The sequence below is a fragment of the Calliopsis andreniformis genome, chromosome 5 (assembly GCF_051401765.1).
Source record: "Calliopsis andreniformis isolate RMS-2024a chromosome 5, iyCalAndr_principal, whole genome shotgun sequence".
NCBI classification, from domain to species: Eukaryota; Metazoa; Arthropoda; class Insecta; order Hymenoptera; family Andrenidae; genus Calliopsis; species Calliopsis andreniformis.
Window position 1 is genome coordinate 22,357,726 of NC_135066.1, and position 18,584 is coordinate 22,376,309.

Here is an 18,584-nt window from a genome sequence, read left to right on the forward strand (position 1 = left end):
ATCTCAACTCTACTCATTTTTATATGCTCAGGGTGATGTAGACTCTTATAATAGAACTTCAAGTAATCGCGCCCAGACAAAGCATGTAGGTGTAATATTCTAAGGTGCCCAATTTTCTTTTCATTAAATTGTTAATTATAGTTTGAGTTCCACGTCTATAATATTTTTGCACTTATTCTATTGGAACGTAACTTCATAGCTACAGGATACAAACTGCTCATAGCTGGTCAAATAAAATTAATATTGATTTTCTGCACTCCTAAGCAATTTAATGAAATTGATACAAAATTTATTAAAAGAAACAAAGGGTAATTAAAAAATGTATCTCAGAATAGATTCTAAACTCTATTAACAAACAACACTTTTTCTATTTTTAAATCTGGGTAAATCCTAATAACTAATACTTTCACAATAAAAAGCCTGTAATAATCTTCAAACAGAAGATAATCCTGTATCGAAGCCCAAATTAGGCTCACACAGAATTATCACCAACAAATCTCTTAAAATTCATCCTACACACTTCTTCTATTTCCAAAACAAAGTTAGCGAACCATGATAAACACTTCCATGGTGAAGAGCCTGTAACAGCCATCACATAGGTAGAATATAATCCTAAAAGAAAATCCGAATTAGCTTCGCACAGAACTTTTTACCTCGAAAAATTTCAGTAGCTGCCTATTCCATTCTTTATTTATTCTTTCTAAACCATCACATCACTGATGTCTTGGCGTTCCTCAAAGTTCTCACAATTCACGTTTCTCACACGAAACTTGAAGGAAGGTTCGAACCTGATGGGATCAAGCAGATGCAAAATATATACCTAGATGCATCGATGCATGTTCGTTTCAATATGCGCTGCAGATAAATTCGGACAATGATAATACGTGCTCATAATGCTGATGGATAGGCAAGACACAGCACGAGTGATTCACAAATTTCCCCGCGTACCTCTGTCTGCCTGTTTTTGGCAGACGAAAGACATCACGTACGTGCGAGTGCAAGATGTATGGTAGGAGGAATATAACTCCACTCTTCCGTAGTTAAACTAGTTTATAACGGTTGCACAGAGCTGACCACTCTACTGACTAACAGAATATACGCGTACCTCTCTTGCTCCTTGATGCAAACAAGTATTCCTGTATTTTATCGCGTGAACGGTCGCTAACTTCCACTTCGAACCGAGTTACTTCGCCTTAACAGGGGGGCCGTCATTTTTCCTTTGTTCGTCTGATGTTTCGTCGAAAGTCAATTAATGGAAAAGTGAAAAAAAGATGATGAAGGTTAGCTGAAAAGTTTTATCGAATTTTTCGGGATTAAAAGGAAGGAACAACAAAGTTTACTACATGATTGACTTAATATTGAACATTAGTAATTTGTCCCTAAAAAGCTCGACATATTTTTATATCGAGTTGTATCTTATATTAAGTTGTCACTTAACTAACTGTAGAACTAAGTTTTGTGAATCATTATTGAACGGAAAATATGATAATTGTACAGTTTAGTGACTGCTCCTAATTATGGCTACTTCGGTCCAGCTAATTTTTTAAACGCTTCAGCTCGTCACTAAAACGAGGAAACTCTCAATGGAGCTTGACAATTAATGTACTCTTTACTATATTTCTTTAAAAAAGTTACATACTAACAATTTTTTAAGATTTTACCTATACGTACATGTCAAAACCTATTTTAACCCTCCGAGTACTGCAGTCATGAGTACTATACCGGAGTCATTTCTGACTTACACGGTGACGGGTCAGTGTAGATGCGTATTTCAAACAACGTTGTCAGACTGTCCAATCGGTCAGATTTCTCTTTCTATCCTTAGGAGCAAGCACGTCTTTCTCAGTGACTCGATGAAGCAGATTCCTTCATCTACCAGACACTCCATGCTAAATTAATTACTTTTCTCGTATTCGTTTATCAATCTAAGGGATTCTGATAACGATTCAATATTGTACAGGCTTGCATGAAGTTGCGAGGTAATTTAAGACACTGTTTAACCTGCTCTGAATTCGAGTTAAATGAAGCCAAAACGTCCGCCATCTTTTCTCTGCGACAGGAACCTCTCTAAATCACCAAAGGATTTGACACCTCTGTCAACTATCACTGAAATAACCCTAGGCGGCCCCGCTGAGAAGAAAAAACGACAGGCACCAGACAAAAATAGGAAATAAGGAAGGACTTGTAAGGACCACTATTAAGTATTCGTAGATAATTGGTTAAGCTTCGAGGAGTAGGGCGCGCGTTGCGTGGGAGAAGCACTATTCACGAGTTCGAGAAGCGATAACATCGTAAGTTAGAGGACTTGGCCACCAGGGCTCACCTCTAGAAAATCGGACTGTAGACTGTGTTTTATCGGCCGTACTCGAACCGTATCCGTACCTTGAAAGTTAGGTATTCTAGGCAAGCAATATTTGTTTCTTCACTGAAGACCTCTCAAAATTTGTCAAAGGGGACCGTTTTTGTATGACCTCTTGAGTACGAGGGTCAAACGCCTCACAGCGAAGGACTTCACACCCGAAACACTTCAGTCCCAAAGATAAGGACAAGAATAGATCATCTAGCAATGAAAATTTTAATTTCTATCTTTCTTATTAGATCTTTATAGCAATATCAACGATCTATTTTTGCTAGTTTTCTGATGAAAATAATACCAAACGTGATATTCTAATTGTTTTTAATAGTTACCATAGAAAGAGTATTCGAATTCTGCGTAGTCCATGTTCGCCAGGTTCGTCCTCAGCTGTAGATGATGAAAATGTTTTGTCCAATTTTTTTACTCTCACCGTCTAAGATGGTATGAATGTATAATAGGGTATCATATTCAAAAGATGGGTACGGTCATATAAAAGCAAAAAATTGTCCCCAGAGCTCTGTATATATGTATATATTGCGACGTGACCGTCCCACCGAGCCGTATTCGGCTTAGGACGGGCATGCAAGATCCGGCCACTACGCGTCCTACGCCTTGATTTTTCCGTGGGTGCCAGGTATCTTTCGATACCGGCGTGGAACGCGTCTCCCGTTTTCCAAACCGCGGCCCAGGCTAGCTCTTTACGCGGAGAGGGGCGAGGCTCTTTCAAGCGTAGGGTGAGGAACGTACCTGGGATCTCGGGTTCTTACGGCGAGAACGCCAGTCAAAACACGGCTTTCTCAAGTAATAAAAGATGTATTATAGCGAGAAACGTACAGGTGTCATTCGATGAGATTACACGCGCCGTCCCGCGACAGGTGGCTGCGGGCAGTTACACGTTTCCCGCTACAGTGATCGCGTACCAACGGTTTTCGAGCGGCGATGAGGCCGAAACGCACGTTCGGCACGCGTACGTGAACCGCCCACGTGGCTGCTGTTATAATGAGGATACACCAGCAAGCCGACAATGTACCCGCACGTGACAACCGTTCGCTATGACGCCGTTAAGCCACGAACTCGCCGTTTAGTCGAGCCCGCAGGCTTCGACAAACCCGTACACGAAGCCTTTCTTCCCGTTACACGGCCTAGACCACCACCAGGAGTCGGCCCTCTCAAGATTCCGCTTACGAACCGATCTAATCTGCGTCAACCGGGGAGAACAATGGGAGAAGACGTACCACCTGCGACCTGGTCAGCTTCCCGTACAAGAAGAAGGCCGAGATCGCTGCGTGCGGCAGGATCTCGGCACGCGACGCTTCCCCCTCCGTGCCCCGATTGGCTCGCTCGTGTCGCGCGACCTCGCGACCAATAATTATTGGCGCCGTTCGAATGTTGACGGTTGATTGGCAGGGCCTCCCTGAGTCCCCCTGAAACTCGTCTTGCGGCGTGGATCCGAGACGTAGTGTTCGATGTCACACTTCCGGAGTCCACTGCTATCATCTGCCCGCGAGATGGCTCCCGTAGCGACATCCCTGCGCCTCCCCGGTAAGGATTTCACCACGGAACGCGGGGCGAGGTGGTCAACCTCGCGCGTCGGCTGATCCTCATCCATCGGTGCGTCCTCGTACAGCCGTGGGGCAGCCCTCCCATCTTGTGTCCTCCTTGAGTTGCACGATGGGCTACGACAGCCTCCCAATTTAGGCGTCGCGTCACTCGCCGGGTGAAGTAACCCCGGAGCGGCGGGTACCCTGGCCGCTCCCCGATTCCGAAGATCCGCCTCAAGAGACCGTGTCGGTGGCTCCGTTGTGGTCTCGCACCTGTCTCCTGCCAATGCTATCGTCGTGGCCGCGGAGAGAACCCTGTTAGCTTGAGTGCAAAATAGGTGTTAGTAACGCGTTAGACTCCCGATGGTGCGCACTAAAGGCCTCTCTTGCCCCGGGAAGGATCCGGCTTTGTGACTGGCACTTTTGCCACGTCACAATATATATTGGGTGTCCCAAACTAAGTGCGGGAGCCGGAAATGGGAGATTTCTGAGGTGATACTAAATAACACTTCCCTGTGCAAAAAAATGTCCTCCGAAGCTTTGTTAACGAGTTATTAACGAAAAACCCCAACCAATCAGACAACGCGAATAGCGAGCGCTCGGCCGACCAGCGACAGGGTATAAGTACGCGGAGCGTATGCCACTCACCGCACTCGAGACTTGTACAAGGAACTCAAAATGTTTACGTCAATGTTCAATTTCTCCTACACTACTAGATAAAAAATTATAAAAAAATCAGGGACACGTTAACTATTGAGACACATATTATAGAATTCATTCAGATTTTTAAATTAATTATCCAAGCTGTAAAAAATAAAAAAACGAGGAAAAAGAATTTTAAAATGCCGATTTAGTAAAGTAATGCCATGTTAAAAAAAAATAAAAAGCAATGTTCTCGTAGTTCCTACGGATTGTACGTTATTTTGCTGTGCATCAAAACATTGAAAATTGTACAAGAATACTTATTTCATAAAGAATGAACGACAATTAGACGTATTAGTTGGTGTAATCGGTCAAAAGTACGGAAACATTGATCTTTATTTTTTTAATTATGAAGGACCAAGGCAAAAAATGTTTAAATGAATTGAGATTAATAATATGACTATAGTAATAGAAGTAATTACTATCGGTAAAACTCACCCATTCGGAGAAGAATTCACCTGCTGCTTGAACACTTGCTCTATTAGGTCGTTGTGCCGATCCCGATCACTGGAGGATGATGCCCAGGTAGCGCTGATCGCAGGTATACAAGATCACAAGAAGACACCTTGCATTTACAATACTTCGCGGTTACTAACACTGATCTCTTCACTAAACGAGCACTTGACCTCTTAATGACCGACAAACGACTATTTTGAAACGTTTTGCAGCATTCCGTAAGTAAAAACAAGATGTTACGCAGGTCGGCGGCTAAATTACGATCGGTACTAGCGATTTTTCCCGAAGTGTCTTTTCTCGTGCCCTCGCATCCCTCCAGCACGACTTCTCGGGGTGTAGCTTCGTCGAAATACTCGAATTTAATTTGTTAGTTGACACCAACGAGGTTAGATCTTCCTCGGTTACTTTTTTTAGTGGAGGTGGGAACCTCTTCTTCGGGTCGAAAAAGTCGCAAGCAAAGTCATGGGGAGAAGCAAAGGCACATCGAATTGGTGTAGGAGACCGTAACGAGTGTCTGGCAGATGAAGCCGTTTATGCTCACACGTATTGCCCTGCAAGTTCGAAGGATCCATCGGTACCTGAGACTGAAGGCCGCGAGGGTCTCGTCGTGTTTACCATGGAAGTCCTTTCGATGCATTCGGACGGATGAAATATGGAATTGCCCATTGACTATACAGGGTGTAACAAAAATGTTGCAGTTTCTTGAAAGGGTTGATTCAGGGGGTGATTTGAAACAACTTTTTCCTTAGCAAAAATGTAAGATGAGGCTTCGTTAACGAGTTATTAATGAAGAACACCGGCCAATGAGAGCGCGAGTTAGCTACTCGAGCTGTCGCGGTGGCGTTGGGTACGCGCTAGGCGCTACGGTTGTCCACGGACCTGTCTGGATGTCCAGATGGGAGGGGAGGTGAACCCCTACGTGGCGCGTCCCCAGGTGGCGGATAGGGGAAGCCTCGGGCCCGGGCCGGTGGGCATGACCGAGAGGTCGTGTCTCCCGCGTCCCGGTACCGAGGTCGGGGCGAAATCCCCCGCGGACCAAACACAGTGCGTGAGTGTGTGTATGAATGTGTGTGTGTGTGTGCGTGTGTGAATGCGCTGCGGCCGGTGGCTCGTGGATATTCCCGACAGACTAACCAAGGGGTGGAGTAGTAGCCCCCCGACCGGGGTACCTGGGTGAAGTCTGTACCTAGCCTCTGCGGTGGAAGATGCGTAAATGTAAGTCCTGAAATTATGGCAAAGGTCGCCTGAAGCCGCATGCGAAACGTGGAAAAACCGCTCCCCAGATACTGACTGGAGCCTATGTCGGGGTTGAAACGAGCTTAACTGGGCGCAGGTATGGAGGATTACCTGGTCAGTATTTCCTCATACCCCGTGCGACGGGGGGTAAACTGTCGCGCCGTCTAGCCTGAGGTTAGGGTACGGGGCCCTTCGGATGGGTACCCGCCCTCTCGATAGGGGTGACGTTAAACCTTTTGCATCATATATGGCGCGGGCCTATCCCGTAATATTTTTTGTAGAGTCACTAGGTGCCAATAGGGTTGACCACCCGACAAACCGCTTCACGGTTTTGGCATCCATATTTAGGGATCTTCTTACCCGGGGAAGTGCCCCCACCGCGGTGGGGGTCCCATGATGGGCGAACCGGAGGAATCATTAACTGCCAGAATGTCGAACCTAAAGGAAACATTGGGGAAAGGGGGTAAGTCGCAGGGCGACTTGAGCAAGCAGCGCAGTTCGTCAGTGGGAAACATCCCAGTGACGGTTGACTGCGCGAGTAAAGAGCAGGGAGGCAGTTCTTCCTCGGACGGGGGTCTACAGGAATGGGTCGAAAAAGTTAGATCCCCCAGGCCCATGTCCGAGGCAGGGTTGGACAGGGACGCATCGGTTGAAGAACACACCGATGCGGAGATCACTCCCGCACAACACGCACGGGACGCGCGCATCAGCTGGGCGCTCGGTCAGTACCTTGGCCCCGGCTGGGATAGCCGTGGCGCTGGTGGGAGGGACGTGGGGAAGTTAGGAGAAGAGGACAGGGACAAAATGTCCTTGACCGCCTCCGACGACGAAGGGAGTGTTTCTTCCCGTCAGTCCTCGAGGTCCCTAAGATCCGGGACATCCGTCGGTGGCCGCAAAAGGCAATTGCCTGCGGCGGATGCCGACAGAGATACGACTGCAGGAGCACAGAAGGAACAGAGCAGGAAAAAGAAGAGGACGGACACCCTGCCACCCATCGAGTCTCTTAAGGGAGAGATGATGGGGCAGGACACGGGCTCCCTGGGCGGTGTCATTAGTCACCAGCTGACAGAGGTGGAGAGGGTGGCGAACACTTCGGGCAACCTCAAGGGGACGTTCGTCAGGACGCTGCGAATGGCTGCCCGCATCGTCAGTGTCGCTGCTGTTGAAATACAGCAGCGAACTGTAGCTACCGCCAGCCAGACAATGCTCGAGGAGCAAAACATCAGACTGGCGGAGCAAATGCGGGCTATGAAAGCCGAAATTGTAAGGCTGCGGCAGGAGAGAGAGTCTGCCCCTGCGGTTAGGAGAGACCCCACACCCGGTGGCCAAAGAAAGAAGGCCGTGACGGATGGGGAGCTTATGGCCCCGCCGCCGTTGCCATCGCCACCCACCACCGTCGATCCGCCCAAACCGGCGTTGGACCAGGCCTCATTAGTAGAGGCCTTATGGTCCAAAATGGAGACGCTGGTGGAGAAACGGTTCAGGGAGTTGAGGGCTGAGATAACCCACCTTGTGGGCAAATCCGCCCCGCAGACAAGTGCACACGGGGCGGTACCAACGAAGGTGCCAAGAGCACCAGCTGCTGCGGTCATGGCACGGCCGCCGCCGACTACGTCGGGGGAAACCCCAACGCAAAGAAGGAGGAGGAGAAGGAAAGAGGCGAGAGCCAGGGCCCTTGTGACCGTTGATGGGCGACGGGCGCGCCCCACTATTACAGTCGCGGTAGCGACGCCAGCCCCGCCCACACCAGCAACCACGGGAGGCACTCCCAGTCCCAAACCTGCTGCTGTAGGGAGAAAGACAGCGGTGGCGAAGACCGGTAGCCGGGCAAGGAAGGCTGTGGACCCGGCGGCAGCCGAGACGGGGCCGAACCGGGAGCTGAAATGGACGGAGATACTCGGTCGGAAACGGAAGCCGGCGGGACAGGCTGCCCCCGCTAACGAACCAGACGGCTCCCGTCCAGTGAGGCAAAAAGCCCCGAAACGGCCGACGGGTGCTGGCGGGGCTCCTCCCGCTAGCGCCGCCAATGGCCCGGCGAAGAAGGGGGCTCCCCCGGCCCGTCCCACTCGGGCGCCGGCAAAGCCACCCAAAACGGCAGCCATAGCGCTGACCGTGACGGAGGGAGCCGGCGCCGACCTTGGTAATGCCCTTAGACAGGCAAGGGCCAGCATTAATTTGGCTGACCTGGGCATCGCCGAGATAAGGACGAAGCGGGCCGTCACGGGCGGGATTATATTGGAAATCCCAGGCCCGGAGGGAGCCCCTAAGGCAGATCAGTTGGCGGACAGGCTCCGGCAGCTTTTCGTGGCTACGGAGATTAAGGTCGCAAGACCGAAAAAGACGACGGAGATGCGGGTGGCGGGGTTGGATGACTCCGTCACCCAGCGGGACGTCGCTGCCGCCATTGTGACACAGGGAGGGTGTCAGGAGGGAGACATAAAGGTGGGCCCCATCCGCCGCTCGCCCACGGCGCTTGGTACGGCGTGGGTGCGGTGCCCCCTCACGGCGGCCCGCAGTTTGGCGGCTGCGGGAAAGCTGCGCGTGGGTTGGACCATGGCCCGTATCGATGTCCTGGCGCCTCGTCCCCTCCAGTGGTACCGCTGCCTGGAGACAGGGCACGTCCAGCAGCGGTGCACCGCGGCGGAAGATAGGAGGGGACGCTGCTATAAGTGCGGCGCCACGGAGCATCGGGCGGCGGAGTGCCGCGCGTCTTCCCCAAAGTGTCCGCTATGTGCGGACCTGGGGAGGCCATCAGGCCACCGACTGGGGGGACCAGGCTGTGCTCCGCCCTCCAAGGGCCGACGACGCGGAAGGGCACGCTCAGTGATGCCAGCGGGGCAGGTGGAGCGCGGCGGGGACACCTCTAAGGCCGCCCCTCCGACGTCCTCCGAAGTCCCCGCCGGGGCAGGGAAGGAAAAGGTGGTCGCTGCAGAGGAGGCTGGGTCCTCTGCAGCGCCACAGACCCATACAAGGTCCGGTAAGAACGGCCTGGAGGAGGCCATGGAAACGGTGTAGAAATGGCTACCCTCCTCCAGGCCAATTTGAAGCGCTCCCGCAGGGCTCAGGACCTGTTTGTCCATACCATGCGGGAGCGATCAATAGGACTGTCCGTCGCCGCCGAATCGTACAATATCCCCGACCTCCCAGACTGGGTCGGGAGTCGGTGCGGCTTGGTGACTATTACATGGAACTGGCCGCCCGCATCTCCTCCAGTTACCGTCTTAGCGACGGGGGAGGGGTGCGTGGCGGTTCAGTGGGGAAGTATTGCGGTGGTGGGCTGCTATGTGTCGCCCAACTGTGACCTCGCCTCTTATGAGTCATACCTGGGCGGGGTAACCGCATGCATCGGGCAGTGCATGCCCCGCCCGGTAATTGTCCTGGGGGACTTTAATGCCCATGCTACGGCATGGGGCAGCCCCAGGACTAGCCGTAGGGGCGAGGTCCTAATGGATTGGGCGGCCGGGCTGGACCTTCGGTTGGTTAACCGGGGTCGGCAGCACACGTTCGTTGGGCCGCAGGGGGTGTCCATCATAGACCTGACGTGGGCAACCCCTTCCGGTCTGCAGCGTGTGTCTGGGTGGAGAGTGGCAACAGAAGTGGCTACCCTCAGCGATCACCTGTATATAACAATGGAGGTGAGGGTCGCCGCTGCTACCTCCACCCGGAGTGATGGGCCCCGGTGCCACGGGGGCCGGCGGGCCCGCCCGCCACCGCGATGGTCCATGAAAAAGCTGAATAGCAGTCTCTTGGAAGCGGCCGCTCATGCGGCGGCCTGGCCGGAGACACCGGTTGGGCCGGTCGGCGACGTCGAGGGAGAAATGGCCTGGCTCAGCAGGGCTATAAAGGCGGTGTGTGACACCGCCATGCCCAGAGCCGGGCCACCCTCGCGTCCGGGCGCGGCGTACTGGTGGTCGCGGGAAATGGACGAGTTACGCGTAGCGTACGTCCGCTCACGGCGCCGGTACACCCGCGCCCGCCGACGTCGGCAGGCCGAACCCGAGCAGGTGACGCGCTTGTATGAAGAGTATAGCGCGATGCGCAGAACACTCCAGCGCGCCATCCGGGACGCCAAAGCCCGGGCATGGAAGGAACTCCTCGTGGAATTAAACAGGGATCCGTGGGGGCGCCCATATAAACTCGTGATGGGTAAGTTGCGAGCATGGGAGCCACCCATAACGGAGACCTTGGATCCCCCACTCCTGGAGCGGGTGGTTCAGACCCTGTTTCCCGGGATAGACCGGGAGCAGGAGACCGCCCGCTCCGAAACCTCGGAGCCACCTGTTGAGTGGTCCGAGATGGAGATGGGGGTAACCCACGAGGAGTTGGCCGGGGCCCTGCGCCGTCGCGGGTCACGCAACGTTGCGCCGGGCCCTGACGGTGTCCCCGGCCGCGTATTGGCCCGGGCAATGGGCGTCCTAAGCTCGAGGTTCGTGCGATTGCTGAGCGGCTACCTCCGCATGGGCGAATTCCCCCTTGTATAGAAACAGGCGCGGATGGTCCTCCTAAGAAAGGACGGACGGCCCGCGGACACGCCTTCGGCATATAGGCCGGTGTGCTTGCTCGACGAGGCGGGAAAGCTTTTTGAGACAATCATAGCTGCCCGCCTCTCGAGCCACCTGTCGACGGTGGGACCGGGATTGGCCTTCAGCCAGTTTGGCTTCCGGGAGGGACTTTCGACCATTGACGCCATCATGCGCGTCAGGTCCCTCTCGGAGGAGGCCGTCTCCAGGGATGGGGTGGCGTTGGCGGTATCGTTGGATATCGTCAACGCCTTTAATACCCTTCCCTGGAGCAGGGTACTGGGGGCGCTCCGTCATATGCGAGTGCCCCCGTACCTGAGACGGACTGTCCGGTCCTACCTAAATGACAGGTGGATACTATACACCGGCCGGGATGGGAAACTTTGCCGAAGGAGGGTCGTGCGCGGTGTTCCGCAGGGGTCCGTGCTGGGTCCCCTGCTTTGGGTCATCGCGTACGACCACGTGCTGCGGGCCCGCCTACCCGCCGACGTCGGGCTGACGTGTTACGCGGACGACACGTTGGTGCTGGTCGGCGGGGTGGGCTATGGGAGGGCCATCCGCCTTGCTGAGATGGCGGTGGCTGTCGTTGTCGCGGCGATCCGTGAGTCGGGCCTTGAGGTAGCGCCCCACAAATGCGAGGCCATGTGGTTTTATGACCGACCTCGCCGTGGGGCGCCCCCGCCCGGCTTGCGGATCAGAGTGGGTGATGCCTTCGTCGAGGTGAAAGAACAGATGAAGTATCTGGCCCTGACCCTCGACAGCCAATGGCGCTTCGTCGAACATTTCGCCCGCTTCGCCCCCCGTGTGGAGAGAGCGTCGGCCGCATTAGGCCGCCTCCTCCCCAATATAGGGGGGCCTGAGGAAGGTGTTCGCCGCCTCTACGTCGGGGTGGTGCGATCAATGATCCTCTACGGGGCCCCTGTCTGGGCCCCGGACCTGATGGCCAGCAAACGCAGCATTGCAATGCTGCGGCGCCTTTACCGGCGGCTGGCCATCAGAGTCATTAGGGGGTACCGCACCATCTCCTACGAGGCGGCGACGGCACTGGCTGGTCTTCCTCCCCTGGAGCTCCTGGCGCAGCAATACCGGACGATATACGTCCGGTTGCGGGGGCTCCGGGATAGTGGGAGGCCACCAGAGGCAGAAGCGGTCGAACGGACGAGGCGTCTTGCCCGGCGTGCCCTACACATTGAGTGGACCGGCCAGCTGCAGGCTGGCGGGGCCGCCAAAAGGGCCGTCGGGGCTGTCCTGCCACATTTCGAAAAGTGGCGGGACAGAGCATACGGAGGGCTCACCTACCGAATGACGCAGGTGCTCTCCGGACATGGCTGTTTCGGGGAGTACTTGTGTCGAATTGGGAAGGAAGCGACGGCGACATGCCGCCATTGTGGTGAGGAACAGGACACGGCGCAGCACACGCTAGAAGTCTGCCCGGCGTGGGCAGCAGAGCGCCGTGTCCTGAAACAGTGGGTGGGACACGACCTCTCGCTGGAAGCAGTAGTTGCAGCTATGGTGACTGGCGAGAGGCCGTGGAAAGCAATGGCCTCCTTCTGCGAGCAAGTTATGCTGCAGAAAGAGGCCGCGGAGCGGGATAGGGAGCGGCACTCCCATCCCGCCCGCAGGGGAAGGGCCAGGGCCGGGTCACGGGCGGAGACCTTTGTCTCCCCGGCGCCCCGGCGCAGTAAGGCCCCTGGACTCAAGTTACGGGGAGGGGAGCAATGTCCCGACGCCGGCCCGAACCACTGACGGGGCCACTCGCCCCCGAGGGTCTGGCTGGCTGCGGGTCATTGCGGGGTCGCAGGCGGCTTGGGTCGGGGCACAAGTCGCCATTGCACAGCGACCCTGGGGGGGGGGGGGGGGGGGGCGGTGGAATGTAGTGTGGCCACTACATGTCGCCGAAGTTAGATGTGCCGCAAGGGAGGAGGGGCTTTACCCCTCCCGGGATGCGCTCCGGCACGGCTAGGGGGGTACTGGAAGTATTCTTCGGAGTTCCCAGTGCCCCCCGAAACGCCTTAGGTTGGCCACTGTGGAGTTGTAGTCGGTAAAAGTCCGACACTACCCCGAGCCCTCCCCAAGGGTTCGGGGTGTCCTATGAGGATTTCTCCACGTTAAAAAAAAAAAAAAAAAAAAAGAAGGCGCTACGGTTGTATTCCGAACAAGAAAGTCGGCATCTATCGAAGGAAATAGCATTAATATGAAAACTGAAAGCGACATAACAAATAATACCAAGTCCCTTTTTTGTTTATCGCTTTAAGTGAATAATTAATTAAAATTGAAGAAAGCTACGTACAACGTAAAAACACGAATGTATAGCTTTTTGTTTAAGGAAAATCAATTTGTGGCACTTTGACTGCCACTTTGGTCATATGTAATCGGCGACTGTTTCATTGGTGACCGGAGCTTTTAATCTTAACGAAGAGTTGCTTTAATTTGTCGCTATCAACCGTTACGAAGGCGTCACGTCACGGCGGTCACCCGTGTCCACCAATATAAATACTCCCGTGACGTCCTGAGCGAAACATGCGATTTCGGCGTGTCAGTGAAAATGTTAAGGAGAATCAAGAATAATAATTACTCAATGTGAGAGGACAAACAATACATAAATTTCCTATTCCCATAACGTAGAAACGAAAAAGCAATGCAACAAAAAAATAAATGGAGAATTGGAAAATAAGTGGAGAATTAACGTTGAAGATAAAAACATTAAAAGTAGTCTGCGTTAGATTTAAAAAATAATAATCATTAATAAATTAAATGCAATTCACCTGTAATTTGTAAACCTCTGTCACTGAATCACTGTACCGATCCTAGTCATCGACTATCGAAACGGTTTATGGTAAGATACGAGTCTACACTACTAGTCCACAGCTGATCTTAGGTATACGACTACAACTCAGAGTTAAGGATCGCAACGTCACGTGCATTCGGGTTAGTATATCGAACGCGTATTATTCGCTTCACTGTACAACCACTAATCACTTGTCACCAAATCCCTTGTCACGTCCTCTTAATTTTTGTTTCGTGGAACGAGTTGTTCCTATGTTATAGAAATTGGTGGCCCCGAAAGGGGCCGATTGGTTTCAATTTAACAGATGCTCCACATCAGCTCCAGTGTTGATGCACGTTTGGACACGCACAAGTATCTGCCGCTGAACCCTTTGGTGCATCTCCGGTGAAATGTTGACTATTGCACCGTGAATTCGTGTAATGGCTTCTTCCAGAGTCTCCACTGGTTCACGGTACATCTCATTCTGAAATGATTATCGTAAAACAAATGCAAAATGTAAATAAAAAATAGTACTTTTAACAAAAATAAGTAAAAAGGAGTAGCAATAATTAAATTACCTTTAGGTAGCCCCAAAAGAAAAAGTCCAGCCGATTCATGTCTAGTGACCGTGGGGGCCACGCAGCAGGACCTCCGCGGCCGATCCACCTGTCCTGGAAGGCTTGATTTAAATACGCGCAGACATTTTGGCTATAATATGCCGATGTTGTGTGCGTCTTCTATCGTATGAAATAATTAAACTCACACTTCGCACGCCGACTTAACTGTGTGTGAATATTTAAAATTTAATAGTTGACTATAAATTTGTTGATGGATTGACTCAAAACTATCAATAGGATACACTGTTCTTCATTTAGTGTTTCGTTGGACTTAGTCGAAGCAAATCTACAATCTGCTGCTGTGGCTTGATATTTATATATGCTGGAGCGTTTACAAATTAAGCGTGAATGCTGATTGGCTATTAGAAAAAAGAGAGGGTAACAAGAAAACAGTGTCTAAAAGTAGTGGGATTAATAAGTACTTAGTAAAAGTGGGAAATTCTGGTTTTTCCTAACGATCATCCGAAGGTACCGATTGCATCCCCGAATGACCCACGCCGGTAATCCTAGTAATGATTATAGCGAGAAATAAACCCAAGGAGCATCTCGACTTTGAACGAACATGTGGAAAACATAAAAATTATAACTAAGTTTCAAAACCCTGGTACAACGTGTCAATAGATAGTAAACTAAAATTCTGCTAAGTAACAGTTCCTTGGACATTTACTGCTGCTGCGGCAAATAACAATGCAAGAGGGTTCGCCACGCGACAGCCGGAGCACCGTCGCGTTGATAGAACATGCTCTGTCGAATCTGATATGTAATATCATCCATGAGATCCGGCCCAATGATAAAATCACCACACATGCCGGCCCATAGATTAATCGACCAGCAGACTTGTGCTGCACATGGACGAAGTGCTAACGGAATCTAGTCTCTCCACACATGCAGATTGTGGGAGTTGAAGCACTCGTGCCTAATAAAAAGGGCTAAAAAGGGCCGTAACTTGAGTCCACAAAATGCATCTGCAGAATGACCGATTCCGTGGTAATCTTCTAGGTGTAAATGTTGCACCCCTATTTGTCTGTATGGATGCAGCAAGTGCTCTCTCAGAATTCGATGCACCGTCATGAGCTGACAGTAGAACAAAATACAGAAACATCAATTATCAAATAAAACTTTCCTTCCTTAATTAATAGTTGCTGCATTTATCTTGTTTTGTAACTTACTTTAAGCGGCAGCTCAAATCGCGTATACTGACGGTGGCAACCTCTTCCACTGCATCCTGTATGCGTTTTGTAGTTGCGTGGCTTCGGCTAGACATCGGTCTACCAACCTCGCTGCCACGCGATACTGTAGAATCCGAGGAGAATAATCGGGATAGTAATCCACGCAATGTCGCAGCACTTGGTGTTCGAATATGAGGATATTCCTCTGTAAGAACTCTTGCTGTAGCAACAGCATCCCCGTTGTTTTGAGCATACACCCAAAACATCGAGTAATATTTATGTGAGATATACATTGCGAGCGTTATGCTTTGACTGACAGAATTTTTCCAAAGAAGCTCCTTCTACTCCCACGTAGTTTCCCATCATTCAAAAATTCAATTGTGAGTTAACTCCTACTACGACAACAAGATTCCGCGAGGAAAAAATCAGTATTCACCGAAAAACACGTGCTTTGGAGAAATGCACAACGAACGGACCATCAAGCAGTTTTACAAAAGTGCTCATTCCACTCTTTTACTGCCTACGTATCCAATGCTGTGAGACAGAAAATAGACACATCGTGCATCAGACCAAAAGGGTCCGCGAAGGAGAGAAAGTCTTTTCCGTCCCCGAAGAACAGGAGAAAAATTTTTATCAACACGTGCCGAATTGTCGCTGCTAGAACCAGTATAAGCATGCCAGCCATTCCTTTTTCGGACGCTCCAAGATCACGTTTCCTTCGAAGCCAAAGCAATGAAGCCATAAATTACATAAGCACGTGCTTAAACACGACGGTGCTCCGGCACATTATAGCCAAAATGTCCGCGCCTATTTAGATCAAGCCTTTCAAGACAGGTGGATCGGCGGCGGTGGTGCTGTTGCGTGGCCCCCACGGCCACCAGACGGTCACCAGAATCCGCTGGATTTTTTCTTCTGGGGCTACCTAAAGGCAGTTTAATTATTGCTACTTCGTGTTACTTATTTTTGTTATAAGTACTATTTTTATACTTACATTTTGCATTTGTTTTGCAAAAATCATTTCAAAATGAGGTGTACCGCAAACCAGTGGAGACTCCGGAAGAAGTCATTGTACGAATTCACGGTGCAATTGCCAACATCCCGATTTTAATTAATTATTCACATCAAGTGATAAATAAAGAAAGGACTCGGTATTATTTGTTGCGTCGCTTTCAGTTTTCATACTAATACTATTTTCTTCGATGCATGCCGAATTTCTTGTTCGGAGTACAACCAGAGCGCCAGTGCGTATCTCGGGTAGCTAACTCGCGCTCTCATTGGCCGGAGTTTTTCGTTAACGAAGTTAACGAAGCGTCATCTAACATTTTCGCTAAGGAAAAAGTTGTTTCAAATCACCCTCTGAATCACCCCTTTCAAGAAACTACAACATTTCTGTTACATCCTGTATATATAGTTGAAAATTTGAGTTTACTTGGAGATGAGGGGGTTTGATGGTTTTGATAATTTTGATTTAGGGATTTGAAGTTGAGGAATGTTCTTGCAAATTTGAGAATTTTAAATTTGAGTTTTTGAAAATTTTGAGTATATTTTTATGGAGGAGTTACAATTTGAGAAGGTTTGAATTTGGAGTTATATGACTCTGGGGTTTTGACATTTGAATGTTGGTGTAGTTGTCGGTTTAGATTTTGAATCTAGGAATTCGAAAAATTTTTAGCAAATTTTGTATTTTAGAAATTGTAAGATTTGAAGATTTGAGGATCTGAAATTTGAAATTTGTGATTTGAGAATTTGATTTTTGAGAATTTGGAACTGTGGATATTTCATTTTATTTATTTATTATATCTTTTCAGGGATCGTTGTTATTTATATATATAACAATAAAAACGTACACGTAGATACACTGTTGTGCATGTTTTGTTGGATGAAGTATGGCCTATTGACAAGCTTTTGAACTACTCGAAGGTGGTAAGGCACTTTTCAATAACATATGATATTAAAATACATATAACGTGTTAGAAGGCCGCGAACTACTCACTCGCGAACTCCCTAGTCGCGAACCCCTACTTGCGAACCCCTACTCGCGCTCTGCCACCCCGTTTAGAAGCAGCCCCCGTGTGACGGATAGATGCACACGGTGAGGTGAACAGAGTCGTGGAGCCTCTGGCCGTCCTCAGCCACCAGGACTAGCAACCCCTAGCTATAGCGTGTCCCCCCGCTCGCGAATCCACGCATTCATTGGAATTCGTACGAAGCGAAGAGAAAAGGCCCCCTCCTCTCTATCCACTCGCTCATCAACAACTTCTTCGCCAGATAAGAAGAGTCGATAATACAGTCCACTGCAGTACCTTGTGTTACTGCAAGGCATTGCTCCCCCATCCATATAGGCTCGTGATTGAAGCCTGGAGTCGGGAAGAATAGGTACAGCGTGATCGCCATACTCTCGCTTACCGGTGCGGTTCCACCGCATTTCTCTTTTTCAGATTCCAACGTCACTGACAAGGCGTCATCCGTCTACCGACCACCGAGGGCCCCCCGCTCCACCGTCAACCACAGGAGCCCGCTGAGGACCAGGGGAGCCCCCGCCCCGCCGTACATGTCACGTAAACAAAGAAATAAATGTCGTAATATAAGCCCTTATCAGGGCCGACTTAACCTCGAATAAGTGTACCCGTTTTCTTTCAATACCCTCAATCTCACCTTATCCGGAACCTAGTTAGATCCCTTTATTTTAAGCGATTCTAACAGCCATAAATACAGATTTAGTTAAGAAGGCAGAGTTACGATACGTACTAGACATTGTACATTATAGTAGGAGTTTTAATTCTTATCAACATTACGTTCCGATGGTTCAGGCAGCACATCCTCATTGCAATTGTCTTACTCTAAAAAAATGAATTTCAAGCGGTTTAAGATCACAGCATTAATTAAAAATGTTCTTAGTAAAACAATTGTTGAGAAGACAACAAAACTATTAAGAAAAAAATTATTCTCCATATTAATAGATGAAAGCACGGACTTAGCAGGCATAAAAGCTGTATGCATTTTGGTGCGGTAAGTGTATGAAGGCAATATACAGGCATATTTATTAGATTATGTTAAAATTAAGGAAGCGAATGCAGAAAGCCTATACAAATATTTGCACTATTCCATGGACAAAAGTGATTTATCTTTAAAAAATATAATCGGAATTTCAACCGGTAATATTAGCGTAATATTGGGAAAGAAAAAATCGTTAATTCCTTTGCTTTTAAAAAAAATCCAA